The sequence below is a fragment of the Tenrec ecaudatus genome, chromosome 5, assembly GCF_050624435.1.
Source record: "Tenrec ecaudatus isolate mTenEca1 chromosome 5, mTenEca1.hap1, whole genome shotgun sequence".
Classification (NCBI taxonomy): Eukaryota; Metazoa; Chordata; class Mammalia; order Afrosoricida; family Tenrecidae; genus Tenrec; species Tenrec ecaudatus.
Window position 1 is genome coordinate 58,371,458 of NC_134534.1, and position 20,199 is coordinate 58,391,656.

The 20,199-nt window shown below is 43.4% G+C and overlaps 1 protein-coding gene across 1 annotated transcript in view; it reads left to right on the forward strand.

The window, feature by feature from the left end:
- Positions 1–20,199, forward strand: part of MRPS28 (mitochondrial ribosomal protein S28) — a 138,257-nt gene that overhangs the window by 4,604 nt on the left and 113,454 nt on the right. The window lies entirely within an intron of this gene.

The following is a 20,199-nucleotide window of genomic DNA, read 5'->3' on the forward strand; positions in this document are numbered from 1 at the left end:
TGGGAAGGTTGTCAATTCAGGGCTACCCAGAAGTGCCTCCGAAGGAAAGCCTGGAAAGCTCCTGAAGCGGATCAACCTTTGAAAACCCTGCGTTGCAAAATTCCACTCTGACACAGATGCACTCAGCATAGAAGTCAGATTGTCTTGACTGCATGTTATGGAGAATAGCTAGGATATGGTAGGTCCACCCCTGCCTGTCTGCTTGCCTTACTGTGGTGGTGGAAGCGGTGCCACAAGTGTTTCCAGTACTAGTAGGCTCATCAGTGGAGCTTCCAAACTAAAACACGGAAGAAAGGCCTGGCAATCTACTTCTAAACATTACCTGGTAGAAAAACCTTATAAAGCACAACAGAACATTTTCCCATACAGCGCTTGCTTTGGACACTTGATTCTTCAGGAAGGATCAGTTGCTGCAGGGGACACACCAGATTTGGTGCCGGAGAAGGTCAGAAAGGGCGAGGAGATGCAGGACCAGGCAGGGTTTCCTTCTGTTGTACGCAAGGGGACTGTGAGTTGGAGTCTAACCTACGGCAGCTATCTAGAACTGCTGGAAATTGCTAGTTCCATATTATTATATATCAATACACTTAAGGTATTTGCTGGGTATAGATATAGGACACTTTATCAGGCTCTGATAATCCAGCCTTTCGGTGATTTTTTTAACCCAACCCCTAATGCAGACCGTGCTGGAATGAACATTTCACTTACCTTCTCATGCTTGGAAGTGCTTATTTGTAGGATATCTACTGAGTCGAAATGTGCACACAGTGTGAGTTTGGATAGATGGAGCCTCTGAGGGACAGGCTTGCTTTCTCAGCCTGGGGCGTGCAATGCCGAGTTTCTTGATCTTGAACAACCAAAGCAAAATACCAGCAGGAGTTGTCATCCCTCACCCCTGATGGCTAACTCTTTCGGTGTATCAAAATAGCTGCTTGTTCATGTTCATGGACTCTAACTAGGTGATTTTAATTTGAATCGAAGAAATAAAAAACAACCTTGTACTAACAAAATCATACCTTTATGGATGGGAGTTCTGGCCAAGACTTCAGTTGCAGAATGGTGCCTGTTAAAAAAGTTTCTTGGAAGGTGAACAAGTCGACATTTCCTAAACTGCTCATTAGATACTTTTTTCCCTCTGCTCCTTCCTTTGGAATTGCTTTTCCTGCCTGCAGATTCCATTGTGAGCATAAACTCCTCCATTAGGCTTTGTGATCTCACCAGTCACTAGTAAAGCCCCCTTTTGTACGCCCTGGCCTTTGTTTGTTACTCCCTTTGGCACACAGCTCAGGTGTGGTTCAGTCATTTGTGAACTTGTTTCATCCGGTTTTCTAGGCTATAGTTTCTGGAGACCAGGCATCGTTTTTTCATTCACCTTTTCTTCCCTTTAGGAGCCCTGGTGGCGTAGTGGTTGTGCCTTGGGTTGCCAAGGGCAAAGCCAGCAGCAGTTCAGACAACCAGCTGTTTATTCACAAGGGCAGTTCTCCCCTGTGGGGCAGTTCTGCTGTGGGGTCACTATGAGTTGGCATCCACTCAATGCCTATGACTTCAGGTTTTTTTCATCCCTTGCATAAGGCCTTGCTCATAAATAAGGTTTGAATAGGTATTTGAGGATCTGAATTGTACTTAAATTTTATTGTTTGATTCTTGAGTGTTGATAAAAAACATCTTCGGTGAACTATTAGATTCAAAATATGTCAGTGTAATGGTGTATGTTCAAGCTGTTCCCATCTGCTTTAATTCTTACATTCATTAAAATGCAGCTTATGTATCTATAGTAGATAGTCATAAGGGCCTGTCGCATTGTCTTTAAAACGAACATTTCACCTTTGGACAGGAACTGCAGCAAGGGCCAAAACAAACCCACAGCCACTGAGCCAGTTCTGACTCACAGTGTGCCCTGGTCACTTCTCAGACCGTCAGTCCTGCAGCGGCAGACAGCCTCTCCTTTCTCCTGGAGAGTTCTGGCGCCCGTCTTGAGGTTCGCAGCTCAACCGTCACCAACAGCGCCACCTAAGCTCCTTAAAGCCAAGGCCCAAACCAAACTCACTGCAAACGTCCAGCAACGCTAGGTCAGGGCAGGTAGAACTGCCGCTGTGAGTGTCTGAGCCTGCAGCTCTGGACAGGAGAAGAAAGCCTTCTCTTTATCCCGTGGTTTCTAACTACTGACCTGTTGGTTAGCATCCCAGGCCAGTTCATCTCACGTTCCCCATCCTAGAATTTCTCTGAGGTTATTCTAAGGAACTCAGTTTAAATGACCTGTATGACCATTATTTTGTTGGAGGTCAGTAGATCCCTGATTCATCCCACGCTTAATCATCCATTTATTTTGTCCTTTGATTTATTACCTGTAATATTTGTGCATGTCATATGTATATAATAGGATACGTTTTTGCCTTTTTTCTGTTCCGTTTTTTTGTTTGTTTTTACTTTAAAAAATATTTTAAAAACCTCTGTTAGATAACACTGGGTTGTAGAATTTCAAAGCAGATTTGACCTGTGATGTATGTAGTAGAGGATTCCTCCTCTAACCACTAGGTGGCGATAGTTGAGCAAAGAGCTGCTCTTTCTGATTTACCTGTTTTTTTCCCCTACTGCCATCTAGTCAATTCCGACTCAGAGGGGTGGAGGGTGACATCACTTTCAACACATAAAACAATGGTTTGCAAAGGAGTTTTTTGAGATTCCACAGCAGAATGTTTTATTGTTTTATGATGGAAAATAATGTTTTATTATTTGGACTTGGGTAGAATTTTTATGTAAGACAGTTAGTCTTACATTTGAAAAACTAATGCAGCTTAAGTAAGGTAGCATGCAAATATTTGACAGGTATGCTTTCTTTTCACTTGAAAAAACCATTTTATTGTGAAGTGGGTGAAGGTTTACAGAGCCCATCTATTCAGCAATTCAGATACATTTTGTTTCAGGTCATCCCTGATTCCATTTTCACTTTTCCTTCCGTCTTGCCTGTTCCTGCCTTCTGAACTTTGGCCCAGGACAAGTGCTGTCCTTTTGGTGTCGCATGGTTGGCTGGTTGCTCTAACGAAGTAGGCTCTCCTTTACCTCCAGGCCGCTCTGTCAGGCTGGGCGGTCAGGTACAGTGGTGACTATACTTGCAGGCCGGAAGGATGGCTGAGGGCCATGGTTTTGGGAGCCCCACCAGTCTCCTGACCAGTAAGCCTGGCCTTTTTCATGGTTTTGAGCTTTGTTTCACATTTTTCTCCTGTCCTACCAAACGACTCACCGCCCACGGCCATTGAATTTATTCCAATTAATAGCAACCCTGTACGACAGAGTAAAATCGCCCCTTAAGCTTTCCTAGACTGTGAATATTTATGTGAGCAGATAGTGTACGAGTTCTCCCAAGGAGCTGCTGGTGGGTTAAAACCACGTAATTTAACCTAATGCGTAACCCGCCCTCAGTGAGCTCTTTGAGCAGTCAGCTGTGGTGGCGAGGCGTCAGTTAGCTCCTCTCAGCATAGAGGAGGAGGAGATTTGTGTGGTCCATTCGCCTTCGGAGTAATTATTTTCATGTGCCTGACTTTCTTCATTCTGCTTTGCTCTGGGAGCCCTGGTGGCGTAGTGGTTACACATTGGGTTGCTAACCGCAAGGTCACCCGTTTGAAACCGTCAGCCGCTCCATGGGAGCATAAGACGGTCTGCTATCGTAGAGTTACAATCTCCGATACCCAGAGGGGCAGCTTTCCCCTGCTCTGCAGAGTGACTATGTGTCATAATCAATGCAATGCCAAGGAGTTTGGTATTTTTCACTCTGAGTGGGAAGACACCAATAGTCAGTACAACCATAGCTTTTAAGACCCCAACCTCTGCTTAGCAAAGGAAGAATTAGATCTTTGTAGACTGTTATATGGTTGAGCTTGCTGTCCCCACGCCCTGAAGACCCCTGACGGTGCTCAGCCCCCGGGTCCAGTGACTCCTTCCCTCATGGTGCTCTCTTACAACAACGCTGTTTCATAACGCTCGTCCCTATGTGCTCAGCTGTATTCATGGATATATTTGCAGCACATTAAAATATGTACATAGAAATACACTCTGATAAACATATACATACATAGATACACATCTTCATGCCTAGCCCCACTTTCCTTTCCACACACATTATGTGTCGTGCATGCATTCATAGATCATCGCTACTACTGTTATTGTTAGCTTATGGAATAGTGTTTACCTCTGTTACCTTAACTCTTCTACAGCTCATTTGCCTAATTCATTTTGTTGAATTCTTCCTTATTTTATATTTCCTTTCCTTTCATTTAAATAAATGTCTGGCCTTCATTTTCTTTATTAATTACCCTTCCCCTCCCTACCCTGATAGCCATCAAAGAATGTTCTCTTTTTTTTAACTATTTTATTGGGAGTTAATACAGATATCATCATTCCATAGTTAAATCACATCAAGCAGTATTGTACAATTGTTACCACAATCAGTTTCCAAACATTCTGTTCCGTCCTGAACTCCTCAACTCCCTTTACCACCACCACCACCATCACCACTACCGTCACCACACCACCACCATCATCACCACCGTCACCACCACCCCCGTCACCACTACCGTCACCACACCACCACCGTCACCACCACCCCCGTCACCACTACCGTCACCACACCACCACCGTCACCACCACCGTCACCACACCACCACCGTCACCACACCACCACCGTCACCACCACCGTCACCACACCACCACCGTCACCACCACCGTCACCACACCACTGCCGTCACCACCACCGTCACCACACCACCACCGTCACCACACTACCACCGTCACCACCACCGTCACCACACCACTGTCGTCACCACCACCGTCACCACACCACCACTGTCACCACACCACCACCGTCACCACCACCGTCACCACACCACTGCCGTCACCACCACCACCGTCACCACACCACCACCATCACCGTTACCAGCACTGTACCCCCCAGAAACCCTCCTTCTACTTGCTGTCCCTATAGATTAATCAATCCTGGATTTCATATACCGAAAAACACAACAAAAATGCAAGAGGGGACCCCCCAATGACATAACACATTTGAGATAAACCCCAATGTGAGCAAACAAACACACAAACAAAATACAGAAAAGGTTGAAAGCAAGATCAGGCCTAACATGCATCAGAGTGGGGGATCATCTGACAAGGTTTGAACTGTTCAAGGCAGGTGTACCATTTTGATCTTCTATCGTCATTTCTTCAATGCACTCTGTTTAGTAACCACATTCCTCCCATCCCTCTGTTATGGACAGAGGGAATCACCGGAGGCGTGTGTTCTATGTCGATCCCACACATGTATGTTGGGCTCTCACTGTCATCCATAGCCTTCTGAAAACCAGATTCTCGATACTAGCCCCTCCTTTGGCTCAGATGCTGTGGCTTACATTCTTACCGTGACTGATGTTGGTGTGCTTCCATGTGGACTTAGTTGATGTCTCACTTAGATGACTGCTTGTGTAGAAACAAGCCCTGAAGCCCCCAGACGCTATTTTGAATGAAAGCCAGGCCCTGTCTACGCTCTTCCCCACAGTTTGCTGTAGCACCTGTATCTTCTCTGTTCCTTTCCTGAGGGTCAGTATCGAGCGGGACCATGAGGTAAGAATGCATTGTTCTTAAATTGGAGCTAGGAGTTAGTGTGAGCCCCAAACCCATTCCTGGATCTATGCGTTTGTTTTGCTTTTTATCTGCCTTTGGCTCCCTTACCAAACCTTGTTAATTTATGGTAGAGAATCGTTTTATTTTTTTTAAATCATTTTGTTGGGTGCTCGTACAGCTCTTATCACAATCCATACATAAATCGAGATTATCAAGCACATTTGTACATTTGTTGCCCTCATCATTCTCAAAACATTTGTTTTCTACTTGAGCCCTTGGTTTCAGCTCCTCCTTTTCCCCCTCCCCGCTCCCCACTCCCTTATGAACCCTTGATAATTTATGAATTATTATTATTTTGCCATACCTTACACTTCCCAATGTCTTCCTTCACCAACTTTTCTGTTGTGTGATCCCAGGGAGGAGGGTATATGTAGATGCTTATAATCGGTTCACTGTTTCTACTCCACCCTCTGTTATTGCCACTCTCACCACTGGTCCTGATGGGATCATCTGTCCTGGATTCCCTGTGTTTCCAGTTCCTATCTGTACCAGTGTGCATCCTCTGGTCTAGCCAGATTTGTAAGGTAGAATTGGGATAATGGTAGTGGGGTGGGGAGGTAGGGGGAAAGCATTTAAGAACTAGAGGAAATTTGTATGTTTCATCTTTTCTACACTACACCCTCATTGGCTTCTCTCCTCCCTGCAACCCTTCTATATGGGATGCCCAGTTGCCTAGAGATGGGCTTTGGGTCCCCAATCTACACTCCCACTCATTCACAATGATATGATTTTTTGTTCTTTGATGCCGGATACCTGATCCCTTATATACCTTGTGACCACACTGGCTGGTGTGCTTCTTTCATGTGGGCTTTGTTTCTGCTGAGCTAGATGACCACTTGTTTACCTTCAAGCCTTTAAGACCCCAGACGCTATATCTTTTGAAAGCCGGGCGCCATCAGCTTTCTTCTCCACATTTGCTTATTTACACATTTGTCTTCAGTGGTCGCATTGGAAAGATGAGCATTATGGTGTCAATTTAATAGAACAAAGTGTGCTTGCATTGAGGGAGTACTGGAGCGGAGGCCCAATGTCCATCTGCTACTTTAATAATAAACCTATAAATATATGCACATACATCTATTTCCCCATTCTCATATATAAATATATTCACATATGTACATTCCTGTATTTAGACTTCTGTAATTACCCTTTGTCACCTAGTTCTTTCCTCTATTTCCTTTTACTTTCCTCTTGTCCCACTATCATGCTCAGCCTTCGTCTGGGTTTCAGTAATTTCTCTCGGTTACATTGCCCGTGATCAATCCCTCCTTGCCACTGATTTTGGATCACTTGTTGTTTCCTTGTCTCTGGGTTGGTCAATGCCTCCTTTCCCCCACCTCCCCCTCTCCCATGTCCCTCCGGAACCATCTGTCCCGTTGTTTTCTCCTCCAAACTGTTCATTCAGCCTATCTTATCTGGATAGACCTGCAGAGATGGTAATTTTCATACCCAAAAAAACAACAAAACAAGAGGTGGCTAAACAAAGTGACAAAAGAAAACAAAATGACAACAAAAAAACAAGGACAAAAATTTTTTTAAAAAAGAAAAAACCTGTAAATAATTGAAGGCCTATTTGTTGGCCTCTAGGAATGTCCTCTAGTCAAGTCCGTTGGGGTGCCACATCCTGGGCCCAAGTCTATCCTTAGCATTCCCTCGGGACCTCCTTGCTCTGCTCCCCCCACTCCTCTGCCTCACGCCCTTAGTGTTTTGCCTCTGTGTGTGGTCAGACTGGACGCAATCCCGACACTGTGTCTCCAGTGTTGTCCCCCAGGTTATGGGTCAGCGAGGGACATCGTGTCTCATAGTGGGGTTGGCCATAAGGTCCTCTCTGTGCATTGGCTGTTCTGAGCGGGGATCTCGTCCTCAAGACTTGGTGGGCCAGGATGCCCTCTGCTCTGTCTTCCTCCCCCTTCATTTGCTCCAGTGTGCTCTGAACAGACATGTCCCGGCCCCGAGCTGCAGCTTAAGTGCTGTCCTCTAAAGTAAATTCTTCCGGGGGGAGGGGCGGCTGTCCATGTAGTTGGGCCGGGCCCTCAGATCCCTCCACTGGCTCCCGGCTCCATGCTGGCATGCTGCATGCACATCCCAGAGCACAGGGTTGAAGTCTGGTCCCTCTTTCCCTGTGGAGATATAAACAGTGCCTTCCCCTGGGATGGGTTAGTGCCCTGTTACACATTTCTTTCTCCGCTCCCCACTCCTTTTTAGCTTCTTACCATATGTACCCCTGGATTTGGTCTGGCCTCTGCCATACTACCTGGACCTCACCCCTGGAGTGTTTGTATATAGTAGCTTTTCTTCTGTGCCCCCTTTGCATTTTTAAATCATTTTATTGGGTGCTTGTACAATTCTTATCACAATCCATACATACATCCATTGTGTCAAGCACATTTGTACATTTGTTACCATCATCATTCTCAAAACATTTGCTTTCTACTTGAGTGCTTAATATCAGCTCCTCATTTTTCCCCCTCCCTTGCCACTCTCCCCCTTCATGAACCATTCATAATTCATAAATTACTATTATTTTGTCATATCTTAAACTGTCCAATATCCCCCTTCACCCACTTCTCTGTTGTCCATCCCCTAGAGAGGAGGTTACATGTAGATCCTTGTAATCTGTTCCCCCTTTCTACCCCACCTTTCCTCCACCCTCCAGGTATCGCCACTCTCACCACTGGTCCCGAAGAGGTCATCTGTCTTGGATTCCCTGTGTTTCCAGTTCCTATCTGTATCAATGTACATCCTCTGGTCTAGCCAGATTTATAAGGTAGAATTGGGATCATGATAATGGGGGGAGGAAGCATTTCAGAACTAGAGGAAAGTTGTATGTTTCATTGTTGCTACCCTGCACCCTGAGTGGCTCATCTCCTCCCCGTGACCCTTCAGTAAGGGGGTGTCCAGTTGCTTAGATGGGCTTTGGGTTTACACCCTGCACTCACCCTGATTTACAATGATATGATTTTTTGTTCTTTGATGCCTGATACCGGGTCCCTTCAATACCTCGTGGTCACACAGGCTGGTGTGCTTCTTCCATGTGGGCCTTGTTTCTTCTGAACTAGATGGTTGCTTGTTTATCTTCAAGCCTTTAAGATCCCAGACGCTAACTGGGCACCATTAACTTTCTTCACCACATTTGCTTGTGCACACATTTGTCTTCAGCGATTGTGTCAGGAAGGTGTGCATCATGGAGTGCCAATTTAATTGAACAAGGTGCTCTTGCACTGAGGGAGTACTTGAGTGGAGGTCCAATGTCCATCTACTGCCTTAATACTAAACCTATAAATTCATGTAGATCTATTTCCCCATCATCCTATATAAATATATTTACATATGACATGCCTGTATTTAGACCTTTATAAAAACCCTTTGTCTCCTAGTTCTTTCCTCTATTTCCTTTTACTTTCCTCTTGCCCCACCATCATGCTCAGTTTTCATTTGGGTTTCAGTAGTTTCTCTCGATGGCTTTGCCCTTGCTGAATCCCTACCAGGCCTCTCTCATCCTCCTTGCCACTAATTTTGGATCACTTGTTGCTCCTCTGTCCCTGGGTTAGTCAGCACTACCTCCTTACCCCCACCTCCCCCTCTAGATAGATATGTAGAGATAATAATATGCACCAAAAAACAAGCTATAGTAAGACAAGGCAACAAATGAGAACACAATGATGCCAACAAAAAAGAAAACCAATGACCCATAAAAGAATAAGTTAATTAAAAAGAAAAACATTTTCAAAAAGAAAGAAAAACCTATAAATAGATCAAGGTCTGATTTTTGATCTCTACGCATGTCCTCCAGTCAAGTCCGATAGGGTACCACGCTCTGCCCCCCCTACCCCCACCCTACCCCGGGATTATCCTTTGTACTTCCTCGGGAGCTCCCTGCTCTTCTCCTCCCAGTGATCTGCCACGTGCCTTTAGTGTTTTGCTTTGATGTCTTAGGGGTCAGTCCCGGCAAATCCCGACACTGTGTTGTCCCCTGTAGGGCCATGGGTCAGCGAGGAACGTCGTGTCTCATAGTGGGATCAGCCATATGGTCCACTGTGTGCATTGGATGTTCGGAGCGGTCATATCGTCCTCCAAGCCTGGTGCGCCAGGATGTGCTCCACTCTCTCTTCCTCCCCATTCATTTGCTCTCGTGTACTCTGATCAGACATGCCCCTCTCCCCTAGCTGCAGCTTCAGTGCCGTCCTCTCAAGTAAATTCTTCTGGGGGAGGAGCAGTTGTCCATGTAGCTGGTATGGGGGCCGAGCCCTCAGGCCTCTCCACTGGCTCCCCTCTCCTTGCTGACATACTCCATTTGTATCCCGGAACACTGGATTTAAGTCTGGTCTGTCTTTCCCTGTGGAGACATAAGCAATACCTTCCCCTTGGGTGGGTCACAGCCCTATTCCCCCACTGCACATCTCTTTTTTTCTCCCTTTCCTCACCCACCCCCCCGCCTCCTTTTTGGTTGGCTACCATATGTACCCCTGGATTTGGTCTGGCCCCTGCCATAATACCTACACCTCACCCCTGGAGTGTTTGTATACAGTAGCTGTTTCCCTGTGCCCCTTTTGCATTTTTTTTCTTAAAAAATTTTTTTTAAATAAACTTACCTCAGCAGACTCATGTTGTACTTGTCCTTTTGTGTTTGACTTAACTCACTTAGCATAATTTCCTCTAGTTCTTCCCATGCGGCGATGTGCTTCATGTGTTCCTCACTGCTTTTTAGTGATGCATAGTATTCCATTGTATGTATGTACCACAGTTTTTTAATCCACTCGTCGGTTAATGGAAATTTGGGTGTTTCCAACTCCTTGCAATTGTGAACTGTGCTGCAATGAACATTGGAGCACAGATGTGTGGCTGTGGTTTGTTTCTTGCCTCTTCTGGGTATATGCCCAGTAGGGGGGTTGCTGGGTTGTATGGTAGCTCAATTTCCATCTGTTTGAGAAATCGCCAAATCCATAGTGGCTGTACATCCTAGAGGTCCACCAGCAGTGGATGAGAGTTCCTATCTCACCACAGCCCCGCCAACACTGTTGCTTTCCGATTTTTTGAACTGGGTTGTCTTTGAGGATGTTAGGTGGTACCTCAGAGTTGTTTTAATTTGCATTACTCTTTTGGCTAATGATTGGGAATATTTTCTCATATGTTTATTGGCCATTCGGATTTCTGTCCCTGTGTAATCCTTTGCCCACCTCCTCAGTGGGCAGTTAAATTTTCTCTTAATTTTAAGCTTGCAAAGTATTGTAGATTTTAGTAATAAGGCCTTTGTGTGATGTGTCATTACTAAAGATGTTTTCTCAGTCGGTGGGCTGTCTTAGTACTCTCTTGGTGAATTCTTTCGATGTACTCAGGTGATTTATCTTCAGTATATCCCACTTGTGGCTTATCTGTATTTGTGTCCTTCCCAATTTCTGATAGCCTACGCATTCCATTGTCAACGTTCTCAGGTTTGTCCCAATTCCCTCATTAGTGACCCTAATACTTTGGGCTTTTACCTCAAAGTCTGTGATCCACCCTCAGTTTATTCTTGTGCATGCAGTAAGGTAAGGGGCTTGCTTCATTTTTATCCAGCACCATTTATTAAAGAGGGCATCCACTTCTCATTTGCTATTTTAAGACCCTTACCAAAAATCAGTTGTCTCTGTGCTGATGTTTTTGTTTCTGGGTCTTCGGCTCTTTTCCACAATGGGTTTGAATAGCTGTCGTTATACCAGTACCACACAGTTTTGACCACTGTGGCCGTGTAATACGTGCTAAAGTCAGGTAGAGAAATTCTTCCCACTGTGTCCTTCTTGAGGAGTTCTCTGCTAATTCTGGGCGTCTTCCCTCTCCATATAAAGTTGGTAATCAGTTTTTCCAATTCTTTGAAGAAGGATGGTGGTATTCATATCAGGATAGCATTAGACTTATATACCGTATATACTCAGATATAAGCCGACCCGAGTATAAGCCGAGTTACCTAATTATTACCCAGGAAACTAGAAAATCTGATTGACTCAAGTATAAGCCTAGGGTGGAAAATGCAAAAGCTATTGATGAGTTTCAATAATCAAAACAAATGAAAATAAAATTACTAAAAATTGAGATATCAGTGGGGCAAGGTATTTAAATATTTACTTTAAATAAAAAACATAAATAAAAGGACAAGTCGTTTAACATTAGTAAACCAGCACAGTAAGTGGAAAATAGGTTCAACAAAAACAATAAGGTATCAACAATTATACCTTAAGAGTACTATTCCCTGAGCTCAATCAGCACCCAAGCTAAAATGTAAAGAGTTAAAATCCTTCAGTTTTGCATATCCCAATGCAGAGCTTCAGCTGGTGTGAGGTCATCATAGACGCTGTCCTCTCTGAGATCGCTGTCATCACCATCACTGCTGTCATTTTCATACAAAGTGCAGTCTTTACTACCATCCATAACATTACTAATAGTATATTTCTGGAAGGCACGTTGCACCATGTCTTCTGGAATGTCTTCCCATGCATCTCGAACCCACTTTGCTATTAACTCTATGTCAGGCTTCATGAGATTTCCTCCTTTTGTTAGTGGGGCTTGACCAGATGACATCCATTCATGCCACATCTTCGCACACGGTCTTTAAAAGGCTTATTCAAAGATACATCCAGAGGCTGCAGTACACATGTAAGCCCACCTGGAATAATGGCTAAAGGAACTTTACTAGATTTTGCCAATTTTTTATGTCATCTGATAGGTGGGCTCTGAACATATCCCAAACAAGTAACGATGGCTTTTTTTTTAAGGCTGCTCCTGGTCGTCAGTTCCAAATTTCTTCCAGCCATTTTTTTGTCCCGTCATCATCCATCCAGCCTTTAACATGTGCATGCGCAGTAATTCTTGGTGGGAAATTGATCTTTTTAGGCAAGGTCTTTCTTTTAAAAATAATGACAAGACGCAGCTTAGTTCTATTAGCCAACTGATAGAACAATTGTAAAGTGTTTTTTTTATTCATTTCCTGTGGTTTTGAGAAAAATGTTTTTTTCTCCTAAACTTGCCACAGTTCTGTTGCTTGGAAGATCAAGTCATGGCAGTTCATCCATATTACCAGTATCTGCCTTCTTTGTTTTATAACAAATGACTGGAATGACATATTTTTTTCTTCAAGGTCTTGTGGCAATTTCTGGGAAATCTTTGTTCTTTGTCTCAAACATACCAGTTAGCCAAACCTATTTATGAAGCTGGTACACCATCCTGCTGACGCAGCAATTTTTTCAATGTCTGGTGCTTTATATTTGGCATCCTCAGCCATTTGTACAGCATGTATGCAGATTCCCATGCATGTTACACAGTAACCATTTTGACGATACTCCATAACCCATTTATGCAATTCACTTTCTAGAGCCCCATAAAAAGACGTTAAACCACAACAAACATTTTTAGCTTTTGGAATCTGTTCCAAGTCAGTCTTCATTTTCCATCACTACAAGATTTTGAAATACAACTTTCATGGTAATGCCTCCTCCCCATGTTTTAGCCGGGAGAGGAGGCCGGAGTCCGTGTGGGCGGGGGATGCAGGATGTGATTTAACACAGAGACCAGAGGGAAGAGATGGAGTGCAGCCACAGACACATCGTTACCATTTCAGCTGGTGGCGTTAGTGAATCACTACGGCTGCTTCTGGGAATTGGAGCCGTCCAGATCATAGGACGGCTCTGATTCGTAAGATGTGATCTGTCTTTTTCAGAGAGTGGTATATTAAAGTGACCTATTATAATTGTTGAGCCTGTGATTTCTTTTTCATCTTTTGGAATGTTTGATTTTTAAGTTTTACTGATCTCGTGTTGGGCGTGTATATATTATGTTCACTGGCTGTTGGTCTGCTGTTCCCTTGAGCATTATATAGTGCCCCTCCTTGTCTCTTGTTATAGCCTGTACCATAAGATCATTTTTGTCAGATATTAAGATCGCTACCCCTCCTTTTTTGCATTGCCATTTGCTTGGTATATTTTTCTCCAGCCTTTAATTCTCAACCTGTTCTTGTCTGCAGGGTTGAGATGTGTCTCCTATAGGCAGCAAATCAATGGGTTATGTTTTCTGAGCCAGTCTGTTAGCCTCTCCCTTTTAATGCCTGAGATCAGGCCATTGATATTCAGTGTTATTACATCCATCTGTGTATTTTTGTGATGTCATCTTGTACCTTTTGTGCTGGGTGTTTTCCTACCTACCTGTCTTATCTGTTTGTGTTTTTTTGTGTGTGTGTGGTTCATTCTTGCCTTCTTTTTTTTTGTTGCTTTTTTTACATTTTATTAGGGGCTCATACAACTCTTATCACAATCCACACATATACATACATCAATTGTATAAAGCACATCTGTACATTCTTTGCCCTAATCATTTTCAAAGCATTTGCTCTCCACTTAAGCCCTTTGCAGCAGGTCCTCTTTTTTTCCCTCCTCCCTCCCCGCTTTCCCCTCTCTCATGAGCCCATGATAATTTATAGATTGTCATTTGGTCATATCTTGCCCTATCCGGAGTCTCCCTTCCCCTCCTTCTCTGCCGTCCATCTCCCAGGGAGGAGGTCACATGTGGATCCTTGTAATCAGTTCCCCCTTTCCAACCCACTCACCCTCCACTCTCCGCCCCTCACACCCCTGGTCCTGAAGGGATCGTCCACCCTGGTTTCCCATTCTTGCCTTCTTTCCATTATTGAGCCAATGCTATCTTGGGGGCTTTCTTTTTGTCGCTGAGTTAGTGTATTGTACCAACCTGGCCAATAAACACATGTGGGATTAATTGAAGGGCAGAGGGATAAATTGTTCGGTGAGCCTCGCCTTCCTGGTTCTTGCATCTCTTAATTTCTGATGGTCAGGCCAGGGTGAAGCTACTTTGGCCAGTTCCCTGCTTTAGCAGGTGGGACTTACTTCCTGAAGGACGTCCCTGAGGAGAAGCCACATGGACCTCCCCTGATGCAGCCCTGGGTACTGGAGAAGCCATGTGGAGACCCCTGCCAGTGCCGAGATGCTTACACGTTCACCGATTTGACTTTACTCCTGCAGTTGGCATCGTTTTGGGAGGTGGGGGACTTTGTGGACTGGTGTTGGACATATGGGTTAATGTTGGACTTGTGGGCTTTGGCAGCACTGGGTTGGGATGTTTTCTTGATGTACATTTAACCTTTATATAAAACTCTCTTACACATGAGTTACTATAGATTTGTTTTTCTAAAGTACCTAGACTAATACAATCGCCATATGGGTGGAGTTGTTCTATTTGATGGTCTCTTACTTACACTCAGAGTTGTTGACCTTCTGCCCATACTGGATCGGCAAGGATCTTTTGTAATGCTGGGTTTCTTTTTATGTATTCTCTGAGTTTTTCTTTGTCTGGGAAGACTTTTACTTCTCCATCTATCTTAATAGATAATTTGGCCAGGTATAGTATTCTTGGGTTTGTGTTATTTTCCTTCCATTTTTGGAATATGTTACTCCCTTCCCTCCTTTTTTTCATGGTGTCTGCTGATAAGTCTTAACATACTCTTGATTTGGGTGCCTTTATATGTGGCTATTTGCTTTTCCCTAGCTGCTCTTATGACCTCCTTTTCCTCATAGTTGGATAATTTAACTATTACATGTCTTAGTGACTTCTTGGTATTCTGTCTAGCTGGTGTTCTTTCAGTCTCCTGAATGATTGCCTGATTTTCATTTATTAAGCTGTGGAAGTTTTCCTCTAAAAATTCCCTCACTATTTTCACTGTTGACTTCTTTGTTGTTTCTTGTTCTGGTAGTCCATTTATTCTAATACTGTTTTTCTTCATAACATAATACTGTTTTTCTTCATAACATCAGACATGGCTCTCAGGTTTTCAGCTTCTCTGGTTGTCTTATTTGACTGCTTTTCTTGTTTGTTGAGGTCTGCCTGGTTATCCTCTTGGTCACTGGTGTGATTCTCTGCCTCCTCAAGTCTGTTGGCAAAGTCTGTTAATTTATCACTGGATTTTGTAATTTCATCCCTTAAGTCTTGTATTTCCCTTTGGTGTGTTGCCTTCTCTATCATTTCATCTTTTTTCTGTATTGCTTCCCTCATATCCTGTATGATTCTAAGCAGCATTCTGAAAATTTCTTTTTATGGCAGGTCAATATCTGCTTCTTCTATGCCCATTGTTAGGTTCATGACTTCTTCCGGCATTGTCTTCTGTTTGTCCTGCTTTTTCGTTGATGCTGTTAGGGCTGGTTACTGTTTATGTGTTGTTTTACAGGAGCCAGGAGCCATCTTCCAGCATCAAAGAACACTGGGCTCTCTCTTGGGGGACTCGTATGAGTGTGTGTGTGTAGGGAGTGGTGGTTTGGGCTACTTCTGTATCTTCCTGTGGTTTCACTCTTACCCTAGCTGACCAGTATTCCGTTATTTGGAATGTGAGTTGGATAGTCTATCTTCTTCCACCCTGCCGGTAGAGAATCTTATTGATACTCTCCCTGGGCATAACAATCATAATTTTGTCTTTTGTTAGCCACTGGCACTAATTTTTTAAAGCCCTGTTGAGAGGTATTTTGGACCAATGTAGGCTAACTCCATATCACAGTACCCAAATTATTCACTTGTACAGAATCACTCTTTCCGTGGTTGGATGCACTTTATACAAACAATGGGGATTAATTGTCAGGGAAATTTATAATGATATTCACTAAGAATGTCAGTCACAGATTTTCCAGAATATGTTTTAATACAGCATATAGGGCATTGGTGTGGCAAGATCATGTTTGTGTGTCTACTGACAGACCATCTTGGTACAGCTGTCTTCTTCCTCAGACACCATGTATTTTCCTTCTGAAGTTCTCAGGTTACAAGTGTGGCTGAGGTAAGAGTCCAGTTCACGCAGTGGAGTGTGCCCTGAAGATCCAGGATCCAATGCTCCCAGTGTTTCAGAGCACCTGGCCTGAGCCCCAGAATATGCTCAGAAACCCAGGCCAATGTGGCCCATTCAGTGCATACCACCTGGGACACTCCCCACCTGGGGTCCCCCAAAGCATTTTCCGGCAGATTGTTACTTTTGTGTGAAAACCTTTCCTTCATTTTCTATAAGAGTTATCTCATATAATACGAGTCCTTTCGTGAGTCATGTCACTCAGCCTAGTACCCTCCCATAAAGAGCCGTGGTGGTGCAGTAAGTAACTGTTGGACTGCTGACCTCAGATCAGTGGTATAATCACTGGCTGCCCTCTCCGGTGGGTAGGGAGGAGGCAGGGGGATGAGCCTGTCTGGTGCCACAGAAATCCTATGGAAATGGACCACATAGCACTTGTTGAAATGCACCACATAGCAGTTGTTACTGTTTTTCAGTTTTTAATGTCTTTCAAGTTCATTCATATAATAAGGTGTTTTTCTCATTCATTGTTAATTCTTTAATGTTGCATAATATTCCATTTTGTATATGTTCTATTGTTTGTTTATCCCGTATCCCATGAGCATTTAGGTTGTTTCCAACATTTTGCTGTGGTGAATAGTGCAGTGAATATGTGTGTCTATCTATCAATTTGCGTCATGGGTTTTATTTTCTAGGATTTCTACCGAGTAGTGGGATTGTGGAGCATGTAGTGTTTTTCTTCCCATCTTTTGAGGAAGTCTCTATTATTTCCCACAGTGGTGGTGCTGCCCCACAGTCCTACCCGCGGCCTCTCCACACCCTCACCAGAATGTGATGTTATCTTTTTGTTTTTAAAACTCTGCTGTTAATGCTGGGGTAAGAGGATATATGTCTTTGGTGTTTTGATATGCATCTCTCAGAGGCTAACGATCATGAGCATGTTTATGCCTAGTGAAGAAATGAAGGTTCCAAAACTTTTATCCATTCTATTAAGGTCAATCCATATGAAATAGTTATCTGTTCCAGTGATAATATGTCTTTGTCATTTTTATACTAATCCAATGTAATCCACCTGGCACTATTTAACTACTTGATCATTCCAGTGAGTGATGTTCTACTGGAAACTTAGAGTTTGTATCTGTCATTGGGCATTTAGCAGTGACTGGCCACATCAACCTTGGTAACTAGGAGTCAGCGTTCCTGAGGCCATCCGTAACTTCTAACCCACAAAAATGTAGGGACCTGCCAACTTGGTGAAATTCGAGGGGTTCAAGTAGCCTGGTGTCTGTTGAGATGTTTCCTTCTACCACTAAGAAGCACATTCCTGCTGCATAGTTAATTTGTTCTTGAACTTATTTAATAAGGATAGGAGTGAGTGCAGAAAGAGACTGACTGACAGCAACATGACTGTTAGGTTATCCATGTGATTTTTAAGATTACTCTTGGCTAAAGAGTTCATTTACAACTCATTTATCTTTTTCCTCTGCCTTTCAGAGAGGTCTGTCTACAGTCCATCCCAGACCAGACCAGCATAATCATTGGCCACTTCCCACAAATCAACGTAGATCCAGACCTTGGGCCTCTTTTTCCTGAATGTTCCAAAATGAACATTCAGGTGCCTTGTTGAAAGTTCTGCCCATTAGAGTGGAATGTTTCTTTATCACTGATGCTCAGCACCACTCCAAGGTGGATCTGTGATATTACAACTATTAACTACCAGGCAGTGTTACTTTATTTTGTAGAACCATTTATAAACCAAGCTCAAAGATTGTGTGCGTGTGTGTGTATGGTGTGTTCTCAGTCATGTGGCCATACCACAGGTGCAAATTGAGAGGGAAAAGGCAAAGGAGCAAGAATCTTGGTCACGGACATATGAGTCATTTGTTCCCCCAGGACTTATTTGGGCCACAGCTTCTTTACAGCACAACCATTTGATCATGAAAGGCTGTTGTACACATGAACTATAAGCCTTTCTGGGTCAGAAAACAGGACCAGTGTGGTGATTCTGATTCTGTCAGTTACTGGTACTTATTCCAAGTATCATTTTGGAACTGGAAGATTTGGGGAATGGACCCGAGCTAAAATTCCATTGCTCACCTGACCTTCCTAAGTCTTTATTCTGACTTGAATCCAACCAGAGGCATGTTAGAAGAAAAGTCTGTCCTTGTGCTTCAGAAGATTACAGCCATCTGAAACCCAGTGGAGTGCAGTTCTACACAAACACATGGATTTGCTATGAATCAGAGTTGACTCCGTGGCAATTGATTTCATTTGGTGTTTTGTTTTGTTTTGTTTTGGTCTTTGTGGGGCAGGGGTTGGTTAGGTTTCATTCAAGTAGCAGAGAGAGAGAGAGAGAGAGAGAGAGAGAGAGAGAGAGAGAGAGAGAGAGAGAGACGCAGCAGCAGCTATTAAAACTACTACCCAGCCACTTGAGCTAATACTGGCACGCTGTCTGAAGACTGCTAAATGAGCCCATGTTAATGAATTCAGCCCAGTCCAGTTCTGTTTGCCTCTCACTCTTACCGGATACCCTTAGCCACCCCTACAGATTCCCGCTTTCTATGGATATAAATTGGAAACATTTTGTAATTCTTTTGGTATACATTGCACCTCTTCATGAACTACCCTCCAATGTTAAGACATTTTGGTATACTTAGCTTTAAGTTGTTTTTCTGGCTTCCAGGGAATGCGGGACTTCCTTTTTGGTAGGTTCAAACTGCTGACCTCTGATCAGCTGTCCAACATAACCCACTTGCCACCCAAAAGGTAAAATATAAAGATGAGTTTGTCGACTCCCATAAAGATATAAAGTCTCAGAAACAGAATGAGGCAGTTCTACCCTGCCTTATAGAGTCTTTATGAGTCAGAATTGACTCAGTGGCAGTGAGTGTGCTGGGGCTAAAACATTGAAGTTATAAAATTAGCACAGTGCTATCTGATAGAACTTTCTGCAGTAATGGAAATTCTCTGTAATATCTGCACTGCTCACATGTGACCATCGAGCAAATATGAAGTGTAGCTAGTTCACTGAGGAATTGAGTTTTCAATTTAAGTATATTTAATTTAAACTTAAATAACTTCATGTGCTTACATACTATATTAAGCAGTACAGATTCAGGTGTAGTGAAAACAGAGATAAGTTCTTAGAACAGGGGGGCTCACATTTTTTCAGCATGCGAGCTACTTATAAAATGATCAAGTCAAAATGACCTACGGACTACAAAAATGCAAGATATTTTTATTTATTACCTTTATTCATCAATACATTGAGAGTTCTCTATATGCGCAATGTATGTTTATGTACCTTGCATACCGCATGAGTCCACATTGCACTACACAACACAATTAACCATGTATATTTTTTGTCATGACCTGAGTTTACCCTGATGACTTGCACGGAATGGAATGAGCCAGGGCTGCATAGTGTGGACAGGAAAAGGAGCTGCTGACAGCCAGCCTCGAGCACACTTCCAAATGGTCATCAGTCATGGTGGAACGGTACTTGGAATTAATTATCTTTATGTGGGAAAAGGCTGAATTACATAAATAAGTAGAGCCAAATAATGCAGTCAGTGAGGTAGCACATTTTCTCATGTTTGGGTACTTTCCCTCTTCAAATAAGTTCCAGAACTGTACATGTGCACTGGACTTCAGCTGAATGCCGGCTTGTAGGGTCAAAATCTCCCATTCCGTATGAAAGTGGTACGTTTTTGTCTTCTTAC